At 47.1% G+C, this 13,273-nt stretch overlaps 1 pseudogene; it reads right to left on the reverse strand.

Moving 5' to 3' along the window:
- Positions 1–9,537, reverse strand: part of LOC142022613 (solute carrier family 2, facilitated glucose transporter member 11-like) — a 49,690-nt pseudogene extending 40,153 nt beyond the window's left edge.
- Between the last annotated feature and the right edge of the window lie 3,736 nt (positions 9,538–13,273).

Raw genomic sequence — 13,273 nt, forward strand, 5'->3', positions numbered from 1 at the left:
TGCCCCCCCACTGAGTGCCAAGGGGAGTGGGGCACTGCAACCCCCACTGCCCAGGCAGGCCTGCATCTGGAGGCTGCACCGCCACCACCAGAGGGAGGAGGAGGAGGAAGCTGCCTCGCAGATCACAGCCATATGGGAGCAGATTGCCATTCTCCAGTGGTGGCTGCAGCTGGAGGATGCAGACATGGGGTGGCAGCAGAAGGCCTGGGGCGAGGTTGCTGTGGCCCTCTGGGCCCTCACCTGGGCTGTCGTCAAGTGCCTGTCCCCGCCACCTGCCGCCCCCTCTGCCATCTCCCCCACCACCACTCCTGCTATCCCCCGACCTCACTGCCCTGATCCCACCTGGCATCCCTCCAGCTGCACTGCTGGAACTGGCCCAGCTGCTTATGGCCAGGGCAGGCCATGCTGGGCCGGCTCCCCCTGCCCCCTCCACCACACTCATGGCCGCAGCACCGTCACCATGCCCCTACCTCCCCAAGGTCCCATCCCTATCCCAGTTCCACCAGAGACCCTGAACTGGGGGCAGTAGCAGCGCCTGCAACCAGCATGGGTCTCAGCCCCCCACTCCCACCTCCAGGTTCAGGTGCTCCCACCCCCCTCCCATCACACTGTACATAGTTTCCCCCATTTTCCATTGTGTCTAGCACCCCACCATTTGTGTTGTTGTTAAAAGAAGGTTAATTTTCAAAGTTAACAAGTTTATTTACAATCACCCCCATGTCCTGTGTGATGCGTGAGGGGTGCGGCAGTGGTGAGGGGCATGGGGGGAAATAGAGGGGGCATGTGTGTGCAGGTCATGGTGGAGGGTGCCCTGATGGCCTCCCTGTCCCGCACCCTGTCCCGGTGCACCTGACAGCACAGGGAATGGGCTGGCTGCTCATATGCAGGCACAGCCTAGGCAGTCCACCCCTGCACAAATTGCTCATGCTTCCTCTCCACAGGAGAGAGCAGCACACCCCTACCACTGCAGGCAAGCTCCAGAGGCTGACCTCCAGCCACATGAGGAGGCACTGAATGCGCCCCTTCAAGTGACCAAAGGCCCGCTCTACTGTGCTCCAGGCCTGGTCACTTACCTCCAGGAGGACGGCCCTGATGGTGACCTTGCCCACCCCGCATTGGTGGCCAACTGAGCCGTGGCTGCTGTGGTGGCCAGCTTCCATTTGGTGATCGCAACTCTTTTTTCCAGAGGAAGCGCAGGCCACATCCGCGTGTCCTGGTGCTGAAGGGCGGCGGCCACACTGTGGCATGGCTCCAGGAATGTCTCCTTCCTCATCCAGAAGTTCTAGAGTCATTGCTCATCATCCTGCTCAAGCATCACCAACCAATCCCACCATTCGGTGCTAGCAGGATAGCACCAGAAGCACCAGATGGCATGGGGGATGGAGCACCATGGCAAAGGCCTGCAGGACCAGGATGGGAGGGGTCAGCCCCCAGAGGAGGTAGAAGATGGTGATGATGATCATGGCGTGCAGTCTGACCCGGTCGTCAGTGGCATCCACATGGGGAATCTGAAGGGGATCCATGGGGGTTTGCAGGAGCCTGGCTTAGCCCCAGGCAGAGGGTCTCCAGTGCTGTGTCTTACAGAGCATCCCTCGGTGTGTGCAGGGCAGGAGTGTTTGGGAGGAGCTGCAGAGCTGGGAAGGGCTAGTTCACCATGTGAACTCATCTGTGACGTTTCCTGGCTCGTTCTTTTGAAAGGGCATCCATTGCTCACTCTTTTGAAAGGACAGATTGGAAGGTCAATCCACTTTTGGGTGTATGCACACTCTTTCGAAACCTGATCTTTCAAAAGGTGCTTTCCAGAAGATTGCCTTTCGAAAGCATGCTGTAGTGTAGACACAGCCCAAGAGTAGTGTTCATTTTCTTTTTATTTGGTTTCATCTATTATCTGTATTTTAGTCTGTCTGCCTATAAGTACTATGCTTGTTCAAGAACTCCTCTTAAGCCATAAGAGCCATGACTACAAAATTTGCTATGCAGCTTCCTCTTACCCTAACTTAACCCAAGGCCAACTGGAAAGTGGGAAATTCCTGAAATCCCAGGATTTCCCAGACCACGGAAAAGGAAGGGGCAGAGGGAGAAGAGAGGCAAAAGGGAGGAACACAGGAGACACTTGGGGTGGCCACTGGGGGGGGGGCAGCTGCGGCCCCAAGAGAGAGGCCAGCAGAGCTGGGGCTCTGCCACAGAGGCAGAGTAACTAGCTCCACTGCACCAAACCCAGAGCCTGCTGACTGTAGAGAGCCTATAGGCTGCAGATGGGGCTGCTGGACGAGGGGGCAACCCCCAGAGAGCCTGTAGGCCATGAGAGGGGATTCTGGAGGCTTGGGGAAGCCCGCTGAACTTTGCACCACCCAGACAGACTGCAGGGGACTGCTGGAGGAGTGGAAGCCTGTGGAGCTTGCTTTCTCCCCAGATAGCCTGCAGGCTGTGTAGGATGGGGAGCCGACTGGAGGCTGGGGGCTTCTCCAAGAGCCTCACCCAAACAGCCTGCAAGCTAAATGGGGGTCACTGGAGTCTGGGGACAGCCCCCAGAGGCTTGCTCCCACTTCAGCAGCCTACAGGCTGTGTAGGGAGTCTGCAGGAGGGAGGGGCAGCCCCCAGGGCCTATTCCCCCACCCCAGACAGCCTGTAGGCCTCACGAGGCACTGGAGGTAGGGAGCAGGCCCGGAGACTGACCAGCCTCTGGAGCATCCCACCAAAAAGGCTACAGAAAGGCTATAGGATGGAGGGGGCCGCTGTAGACTCGGGGTAGGTTGCCCCAAAAGCATCAACATCCCAGACCATTGCAGGGCCGGGGAGGTGGGGCAGCTGAAGGCCAGGGTCAAGCCACAGAGCAGTGCCCCACCCACAACAGGCTGCATGATTGGGTGACCACTGCCCCAAGCAAAGACCCCCATGGAGAAGCTTCAGGCTGGGGGCATAGCTAGGGGCCAGGGCCACCCCGCAGAGCCTCTTCCCCCACCTGACAACCAAGCAGCCCCAAATCTCTCCCTCCCAGGAGGAGTCACCAGATGGGGATTGTAGCTGCAGCCCCCTCAGGAGGGGCTGATGGCCAGGGAGCACTTCCCTGTCCACCTGGGAGGAGCTGCCACAGAAGCAGCATCACCCTCACTGCCACAGGTGGCCTCCAGTAAGCCCCCTTCAACCTCACAGCCCCACGTCCTGAGACCCATGCCCTGCACCTCCCACCTGCCTTGACTTCTGCACCCCACCCCTTGCCTTGACCCTCCACCAACCCTCTGACCCCTGAACCTTCACTCCACCTTCATTTTATTTCAGTTTTGAAAAATACTATCACTAAAAAGCACATACAGTTTTAATTTATTTTCAAAACAATTATTTCAGTTAAAGTGCCAAGCAAAGCCATGTACGTCTGCTAGTATTAAATAAATATCGTAAGCATTGCTCCTTGCTAATTATATCTTATTGTAATACGTTTTCTTCCACACCTATGGACTGTTCACAATATATATTTATATCTAGGGTTTTTTGTTCATACTGTCAGTACACATCCACACACTACCCAAGTATTGGTATTGCACATGAGAAATATTAACCTGCCTGAAAGAAAATTCAACCTTTCCAAGGATGGAAACCCTTAGAGCGAACACTGCTCCCCTGCCCTCCACACCACCAGGAGAGCCCCAGGGCATGTGTGGGGCTGGGGGGGGCAGCTAGGAGAGCCCTGGGTGCTTAGGAACAAGGACCATGGCACAGGGCAGGTAGGAGGGGGAAAAGGGGTGCATGGTAGCAAGGGCCCTGGTGTGCACAGGCGTGGCACAAGGATGAGAACAATAGGATGGTGCCTTACGACAGTGGGTACATTGATAATGGAAACATTATATCCATATTGAAATGTTCCTCCAATTCCCACAGCACAAACGGCCAGAAACAGGGTCCAGCTTGGCAGCTATAGAAAGAAACAAAGAGCAAACCAGCACACGAGACATGATGGAACCCAGACTATTAGCATGATTTCAGTATCCAAACAGCATGGAAGAAAAATCCAGAACAGCAATGTATCATTTATGTCTGGACTCTGAGCACATTTATGTAGAGACCTATCAACATTTCATAAAATACCACGGTAGAAAATGCATTTCCCCTCAATGTGGCAAGGAGGGGCCCTATCTGATGTGAACAAATCACTTGAGGAGCAAAAGCCTATCTCAGAGGCTGTGTCTAGACTACGGGGTTTTGTTGACAAAACACCACAGAGCATCCAGATTCACAAAGACTTTCTGTTGACAGTAAGTCAATAGAACACAGCACTTTTATTGACAGAACACCTCTGTCAACAGCAATCTGTTGACAAAAAGCCCATCTGGATGTTTTGGGGGCCCTTCTGTTGACCTCAGCCAACCCTGCCTTCTGAGTTTCTGGTTGGTCATTTTGCCAACAGAACAGTTGGGCAGTCCAGCCGCTCTCTGTTGACAGAAAGGATCGCTCTTTTGATCCACTTTGGCAGTTTGGATGTGATCTGTTGACAGAATTTTTGTCGCAAAACATCTTCTGACAAAAACCTCTGTCGACAAACAGGCATAGCCTGGGTGACTTACAGCCAGTGTAGGAATAACAGCTTCCGTGAAACTAAAGCAGAGATGCTAGCACACCATAACATTGCCTTTCAGTAACACCAAACAGTTGCACACGTCTCCTAAGTGGCAAGTTGTCATCTAGGAAACAGAACAGCAGCTCTGCTTGGTACTTTAAGGGCATGTGACTGATTAAGCTGATGTGATGCCTGGTTCTCACAAAGGCATGTCTGTCTATATAGGTCTAACATGTCTAATAGAGGTGAATGGTTTTCAATTATTAACTAATAATGGATTAACTTTAACTATATTAAAAAAAAAAAAAAGCAAGGGAGCATATAGCCCAGAAAGATCAACAGAGGCAGAAATAAGGCCCTGCACTGTGTGAACAGACTCTCACCAGGCACAGCAGGATGTTTCTGTACTTTGTGCATGAGAAGTGGTGGTTTTAGAACTGTGACTTCATTTGACCATAGGCAGAATTTTCCTGTTCTCCCTATGGCCTAGATGAAACTCCAAAGGCAACACATTGGGGTGGGCACACAGGGACACATGCCTCCCTCCCACATATTTCTGCCAAGGTTTATATTTTTATTTCTTTTTGTTCAGAGAGTGACTTCAAATATGTAAATGTGCAGTAATTTATTTCAAAAGAGAGATGCCAGCAATAGTGAGCTACTCACCCTTTATCCTCCCTCTTTGCAGGCTGACCTCATCAGGCACTGATCCTCAGAGACCCTCCAGCCAGGCTAATGGCACTATCTTTGGGGAACAAATTCTGCATTTGCCCAAAGCTTGCAGGGCTGGGCCAATCACGGTTTCACTGCTAGCCTATGGTGCCAGGTGCCTGTTCTGATGTTTACTGAGGACTCACATAGGGACCTTGTGGGACATAGCGAAGGCCGGGAACTGGCCAATGCACAAGGGCTCCCTTGTGCATTGGCCAGCCTGGAAATCACCAGCCTGGAAATCACCCAGCCTCCTGGGGTTTTCCTATGTGTGTTTCCTCTTGACTCAGAGCTGGCCAGATGCTCGGTCACCTGGTGCCTCTCAGGCCCTCTCCCTGTAGCTGGCAAAGCTGAACCCATAAAGAGATCTTGGAGGTGGGGTGAGCTGCACCCGAAAAGGGGAGGCAGGCACCACAGCTGGGTGCTGCAGGGACAGACTGGCACTTTTCCAGAGGGGAAAATGAGTAGAAGAGAGGGTCCTGCCCAAGGAGGAGCCATGATGTGAGCTGTTTGGGAGGGTGGCCAAACCTTTACATTTTGCCCTTAACCCTACTATCCTCTGTGGAACTCATACAGACAACAATAACCAGTGCTGCTGGTCTTGTCTCATGATTCCTGACTTGGAGTTGTTCAGAATTATTTTTAGAATTAATCACTTGAAGGAATTAACTCTTTACTGGCTTCTACTCTTGGAAATGTCCCAACATTCTTATTATGACCACACCATGTCTACAGTGCTAAGAACATAATATTCACTCTAAGGCAAAAAGAACAAGAAGTCTGGGTGCACCTTAAAAATTAACATATTTATTAGAGCATAAGGTTTCATGAGTTGCTTCTCACTTTGTCCGATGCATGAAGTGAAAGAATCATATGGTAGGGATTTACACATACTGACAAAGATGGGACTGTTACAACAGTATCAATGAGGCTGAATCAATATGGGGAATGTGGCCCACTTCCAACAGTGACAAGAAGGCGAGGATACCGCTATACTTACCTACGGCTATGTCTACGCTAGCCCACTTGTTCGAAGGGGACATGGTAATCAGCCTGATCAGAGAATACTAATGAAGTGCTGCAATGCAGCACTTCATTTGGCTAACTCTCCCCGTGGCAACTTCGAATTTGCAAACTTTAAAGTGCCAGCATGCCGTGTAGTGCCCTCACTACTTCTAAGTGCCTTTACAGACACAACATATGTGCTTCAGCTGTCATCCAGAACACAGCACATGATCCATTTTCTACAGCCAAACCTGGCTTTTGCCCCAGTTCCTTAGACAGAGACAAGCCCCTACAGGACCACAGAATTACACAGCTAGGGGAGGTGTAGCTCAGTAGTTTGTGCATTAGCCTTGTAAACCCAGCATTGTGAGCTCAATTCTTGAAGAGGCCATTTAGGGGTCTGGAGTGAACAGATTGAAAAAAAAATCTGTTGAGGATGGTGCTTGCTCATGCCACAGGGACTGGACTTGATGACCTTTCCAGGTCCCTGCTGCTCTGTATATCACCTCAGGAGGTCGTCAGGTCAAATCCCCTCCTCAAAGCAGACCAATCCCTGCTGGGGCTTTGTCAACACAGGACTCAGAAAACTTCTGGGGATGGAGATTCCACCATCTCTCTAGGTAACTTGCTCCAGTACCTCACCATCCTCCTGGTAACACAGCTTTTTCTAATATCCAACCTAGACCTATCCCACCACAACTTGAGACCTTTGCTCCTCATTCTGTCATCTATCACCACTGAAAACAGCCTCTCTCCATGTTCTTTGTAATCCTCCTTTAGGTAGTAGAAGGTTGCTATCAAAATCCCTCCTCACTCTTCTCGTCTGTTGACAAAAATGCCTAAATCCCTCAGCCTCTCCTCATAAGTCTTGTGCTCCAGTCTCCTAATAATTTTTCTTGCCACCCACTGGACTCTTTCCAATGTGTCCACATATTTTTGTAGTGGGGGGGCCCAGAATTGGGCACAATATTTCAGATGTGGCCTCACCAGTGTTGAATGAAGAGGAATAATCACTTCCCCAGGACCTCTATGAAGCATTCTTAAAACTACAATACCCATCTGAGGAAGTGAAGAAAGAGATCGACAAAGCCAGGCAGGTACACAGAAATCACCTACTACAGGACAGAAAAAAAGAAAGGAAAAGAGTGCCACTGGCCATTACCTACAGCCCCCAGCTACATCTTCTCCAATGCACCATCCCTAAATGACAATCTCTTGCTCTCGCAGATCATGGAAGGCAGGCCAGTCCTCATTTACAGACAGGCCCCCCCTCTAACCTGAAACAAATACTCACCACCAACTTCACTCCCCAGAACAGAAACACTTACCTAAGAACCAACCCCGGCAACGAACCCCATTGCCATCTCTGCCAAATATCTACCCTAGTGACATCATCATAGGGCCTAATCACATCAGCTATACCATCAAAGGATCATTCACCTACACATCTACTAGTGTCATATATGCCATCATGTGCCAGCAATGCCCCACTGCCGTGTACATTACACAAAATGGACTGCTTCCATGCAACAGAATAAATGGACACAAATCAGACATCAAGAACAGCAACATACAAAAACCAGTGGGAAAGCACTTTAACCTCCCTGGACACAGTTGCAGACTTGCAAGTTGCCATTCACAAGCGAAAAAAGACCACCAAAACTAGACTGCAATAACAAACTGCTGAACTATAATTCATGCGCAAATCTGATACCATCAGAATGAGTCTGACTGGTAATGTCTCACTCATTACAAAGTGTAATTTTCCCTTTCAGGAGAATTTCTCACCTTCTTATCACTGTTGGAAGAGGCCCATACCCACCCAAACTGAACCAGCCTCAATGATACTGCTGTAACACTCCCATCTCCACCAGCATGTATAAATCCCTGTCATCTGATTCTTTCCTTTCACACGTCTGATAAAGTGAACTGCAGCTCATGAAAGCTTATGTTCTAATACATTTGTTAGTCTTAAAGGCGCCACCAACCTCCTTGTTGTTTTTACTGAAACAAACTAACACAGCTACTGCTCCGAAACTAAGGCAAAAATGTTTCTATTAGCACCTGCCACACTCACTGTTCTGGACCTACAGCACATAGTGACAAACAAATCAAGCATAGTTAATCCTTCTTATAATTTGCGCTGTGACTCTTAGTTTTTTTTTTTTTCCTGAAAAGATCCCTAAGGGAACATTGCAGGCAAGATGGAACACCACATGGGTGAAGGGTTTCTTTCTTTCTTTCATGTAACAAAATAATTAAGGTGAGCACATCAGACAAATAACTGTATGATCTGATTATTGCTCTTCCTTTTGCCTTTCTGTCCCTCTGTCTGTCTATGACTCATTTGCTATGCCATGTTGAGTATAGAACCATGTTCTTCAAAGTAGGAACCATATCAATACTTGTGTGAGTTGCCCAACCATGATACTTTGTCACATTATTACATCAGTTTAGAACCATGTCACTAACCAAAGGCTGCTCCATTTAACTTCACATAGGACTATGGGAAAGTTCAGGAATCCAAGTCTCAAATCCTTTGCGTTATAACACTAATTATTTCCTTTGTGAGATTCTGATTTAAAGGCACAGCACAAAACAGTTGGAGAATGTCTCATTTGCTCCTCTGGTGAAGATGATCTGAGGAAGTGGGTCTGTCCCATGAAAGCTCACCACCAAATAAATTATTTTGTTAGGCTTTAAAGTGCTACATTTCTGCTGATTTGTTCCATAACTATTCATTTGCAAATCATAATCCTAAAGTCAGAAAACCCCATACCCTGCAGGCATCTTTACAAGTAAGGATAATTCTTCTTACCTTGCTGGGTCTTCTAGGATCTTTCAGCAGAGGCAGATGCTCCATTCTTTGTATAAGACTAGATTAGATTTCCCTTGCAAACTTTAACAAGCTACAGTACAAGAATGAGAAGTCCCAGAGAAACTGAAATTATTAAAAAAACCTGGATTCTCTATTCCAGCTCTGGCACTTTGGACTTCTTCCCTTCAGAATAATTTGGTTTTTTTGTTGTAATGGAAATGTTCAATCCCATTAAGTCACAGTTCAAAGAGTTTTTTCAATAACCTTTTTGAAATTAAACTGTGAACAGTCACTTAATTTCAGTCACTTGGGGAAACATGCACATTAACTGTCTGTTAGTTATGGGCAATATTTTGGCCAGTAAAGAAAGTAAAAGGACAGTTACCTTGTGATTTTCTGTCAAGTCTCCCACTGTCCATGATCCCGTAATAGTTTGCTTACTGCATACCATTGATAATAGACCACAGAGTGGAGTTAATAAAATTAAGCAGTGTGAAAACAGAAAATCTTGTTCGTAAACAAAACTCTTTAAGCTGTGGGACCTTCAGGCATAAGTGGGAAGCACTCAGTTACTCAGCTGACTAGGATTTAACACGCTGCCCAGAACAACTGAGCCAGAGCTGAAATAACAGTGTCAGTTCTGAGGCAGGAGAATTAATTACTATCCACTTCCATAAATACTGGAAACTAACACATTTTGGGATAAGAGCTCAGAATAATAAGGGAATTATCAACAAAAAAACTTTGCTGAGAGGTTTCTTTACCATGCTGGAGGATGGTGAGATTCACCACTCAACAGACCAGTATTTCCTTTACCATTTTGTCATGTGTAAGGAAAAGTCACTGGAGACTGAACATTTTGAGTGAGTGCTGAATAGTAAAACCCTCCAGTTTTATCCTTGTATGTTCATGGAGCTTTCACTAATGTCAATGGATTGGGGATGCAACCGAAGGACAGAATTTGACTCTTAGTTGTAGCTATACTTATATATATAAGTGCCAATTTGCTAATCTGACACCAAGTGTCTGGAACAGAAATATAACTAGCCTTAATTTATATCTCTCAATTTATTTTTTTAAATGTAGTTTAATCCAAGCTGAATTAGGCAAAGTGCCTATGAAAGACGATGTGACATTCAACTGAGCAGCTGAACTGAGTACAGACTTGCTACAATAATATTTTATTTTCCCTTCCTTTAGCATAAACTTGCTGCTTATGAAAGATAAAGAAAGACAAGACTTGTGCTGTTACCTTCTGTTGAAACACAGCATTGACAGTAGCGGGGCATGTCTTTCTTGCTTTGCTTTATCAGTGTGCCCGCTTGACCTGCCTTGCCCAGTTGGGGAGTCCTTCTAATGCTGAGTAGTGGTTTAATTGTTCATGGAAATTAATTTATGGCCTCTCTGCTCAGAGTGTCCAACAAATAAGCCACTTGTGGGTGGTACTTCTTGTGATATGGAAACTTCTGCACTAGAAAACAAATTAATCTAATCTTGATCTGCATTGGGCACTGGAAGTGAAATGTTCCTTTTTGCAATCAGTAGCATTAAAATATATCCTACCACCTCTTCTATACACACACACAGTAATTTATAATAACTAAAATTAAAATTAGTCAGACCGATAAGGGGTAAATAGGCTATGGCTAGCAACCATAAATGTATGTAATTGTTGTGGCAATTTATGGTATCATTCACAACTACTAGAATATGGGACGAGATTCCTGCTTATTCATTCGTTGTTATACTTTATCCACCATTAAAACTTAAATTCTTGAGAAACTTAGTTGGCACCAGAAAAATTTAGGTGGGTGTGATGATCTGTTGTGTCTCTGTAAGCTTCTGAAGTTGCTTCAGCCATGCAGTGAGTGTCAAATGACTGCCACATGTCTGGTTTTCACCGCCAAAAGTGCAGTTCTCAGAGAGGGCACAAAGAGAAGCAGCTGCTCTTGAGATTGGAGGAGACACTCAACTGCTAATGGAGAGAATTGGCTGGCTCCTGTACTCAGCTCCAGCCTCTCCAGTAGAGAGATAGGTACTGAAGCCAGTCATCACCTGCCTAGCCCCGACTTCTGTCTCACTGTGCCCTGATTTCCCTGCCTGGCCCTTCCCTTCAAGGGCTAATTTAGCCCTTCAACTTGCTATGCCCCAATTAGAGAAAGGTGCAAAGAAAAAATACCCAGGATTTTTATGGGATTCTCAAGATGTGTGTGTGACAGAGAGCGGCTCATGTCCTAAATCAGGAAGACATTCCCTTCACTGGGCTTTCAAAAAGGTACAGATTCTTGCCACTCCACCAGCATGAACAGGGTAAAATTGTCACTCCTCTCTAACATGGCCAGATCCTCTCATGAGACGGGAGAGTCGAGCGTGCTTTGATGATGCAATTGAGGATATTATTACCGTAATAAACCTAAGAGCTGATGATGTTACTGAGCATGATCGATTTAAGAACTAATGTTTTTTTTCAAATCCACCCCGCAATCTAGTCCTCCCAGTAACTAGTGAACAAACATTTAACATAAGGTGAGCTTTTCACACTTTGCCAAACTGTGTGTTATACATCCACTTTTTTTTATCTAATTTAAAAAATAGCTACCCTGATAGAGAACATCACTAGAAATATGTAGAACTGTATTTGTAGGAATGTGGGAAATGTACTGACACTTTTTACAGAGAGTATTATAAATGTCCTCAGGTTGTGTATATATATAGGTAGTCCATTGTGTCCAATGATGACGTCTTGAGCATGCACTGGCTCATTGGTTGTGGACTCGCATGTGGCTGAGGAGTCCAAGCTTTGAATGGCATGGGCGTTCACAGTGGGGGCAAGGGAATTGTCCTGGCTCTCTTGGTGCGGTTGCTGCTATTGCTTTCTTCCTCTCACGAGCATCAATGAGGCGTACGCGTCACTGCTCTTCAGAGTTGTCATATGCATGTCATACGAGAGCATGCCAGCCTGTTCGGTCTTTTGCGTGCTGCTCTAGCTGATCTGGTTTTAAACCAGCATGAGCAATTTTGGCCTTCACACAGTCTTAATACCTCTTGTGAGGACTACGTTGATTCCTTTTGACGTGGGAGAGTTCACCGCAGAGGAGATGCTTAGGGATTCTTGACTCCTCCATTTGTATGACATGCCCTGTCCAGCAAAGCTGGGCTTTCAGAATCATGGTTTCGAAGCTCATGGTTCCTACTCTGTCCAGGACTTCCGGGTTCGTAACTCTGTCCTGCCATCAAATGTGCAGTATTGACCTCAGGCTGCGTGTGTGGAAGGGCGCCAGCAGTTTTATATGTTTCCTGTACAAGGGCCAGGTTTCACAGCCATACAGGAGACTGGTCAGGACTACAGCCTTGTACACTTTCAGTTTAGTGGACTGTCTGATATTGTGCTGATTCAACACTCATGCTCTCAGATGTCCTAGTGCCTGGCTGGCCTGGCAGATTCTGGCATTGATGTCTTTGTCAAGGGAGCCATCATTGGCTATCACACTGCTAAGGTACTTGAACTCTTCTACTGTTTTTAACTCTGTTCCTTCAATAAAAATTGAAGCTGGGAGAGCAGCAGATCCTGGAGCAGGTTGAAACAGCACCTCGGTCTTTCCTAGACTGATGGTCAAACCAAAGAGGCAAGAGGCATCAGCAAACTTGTTGACGATGAGCTGGAGATCAGATTCCTTGTGTGCCATAAGTGCCCAGTTGTCAGCACAAAGGACTTCGAGAATGAGCTTCTCAAGCATCTTGTTTTTAGCATTCAGATGACGAAGGTCGAAAAGTGACCCATCAAGTATGTATTTTATGTAGACTCCATGGTCCAGGTCCCTAACTGCGTGGCTGAGGATGCATGTGAAAAAGAGGTTGAATAACACTGAAGCCAGCATGCACCCTTGCTTCACACCGTTGGATATTAATGTACTAAATATAGTAGTAGGTATCCTTCAGTCTGCATAGACTATGGATCACGCCCTTTAAAGTTTCAATTGAGGACTTCATTTACAGCACCTACTGTGACTATGAAGACCCACACGAGAATGACAGTCCTTGCTGCATCTCTTGCAGATGTGGTGGGTGTCTGGCAAGTCCTTATTGTGCTTTCTGTGCGCTCGCTTCTCCTCTACTAGCTGTCTGATCCTCATCTCGCCCTTCTGAAGGCCCTTGTATATCCCCGCTCTCCATTTGCTGCGGTCGTG

This window comes from Carettochelys insculpta, chromosome 18 (genome assembly GCF_033958435.1).
Source record: "Carettochelys insculpta isolate YL-2023 chromosome 18, ASM3395843v1, whole genome shotgun sequence".
NCBI classification, from domain to species: Eukaryota; Metazoa; Chordata; order Testudines; family Carettochelyidae; genus Carettochelys; species Carettochelys insculpta.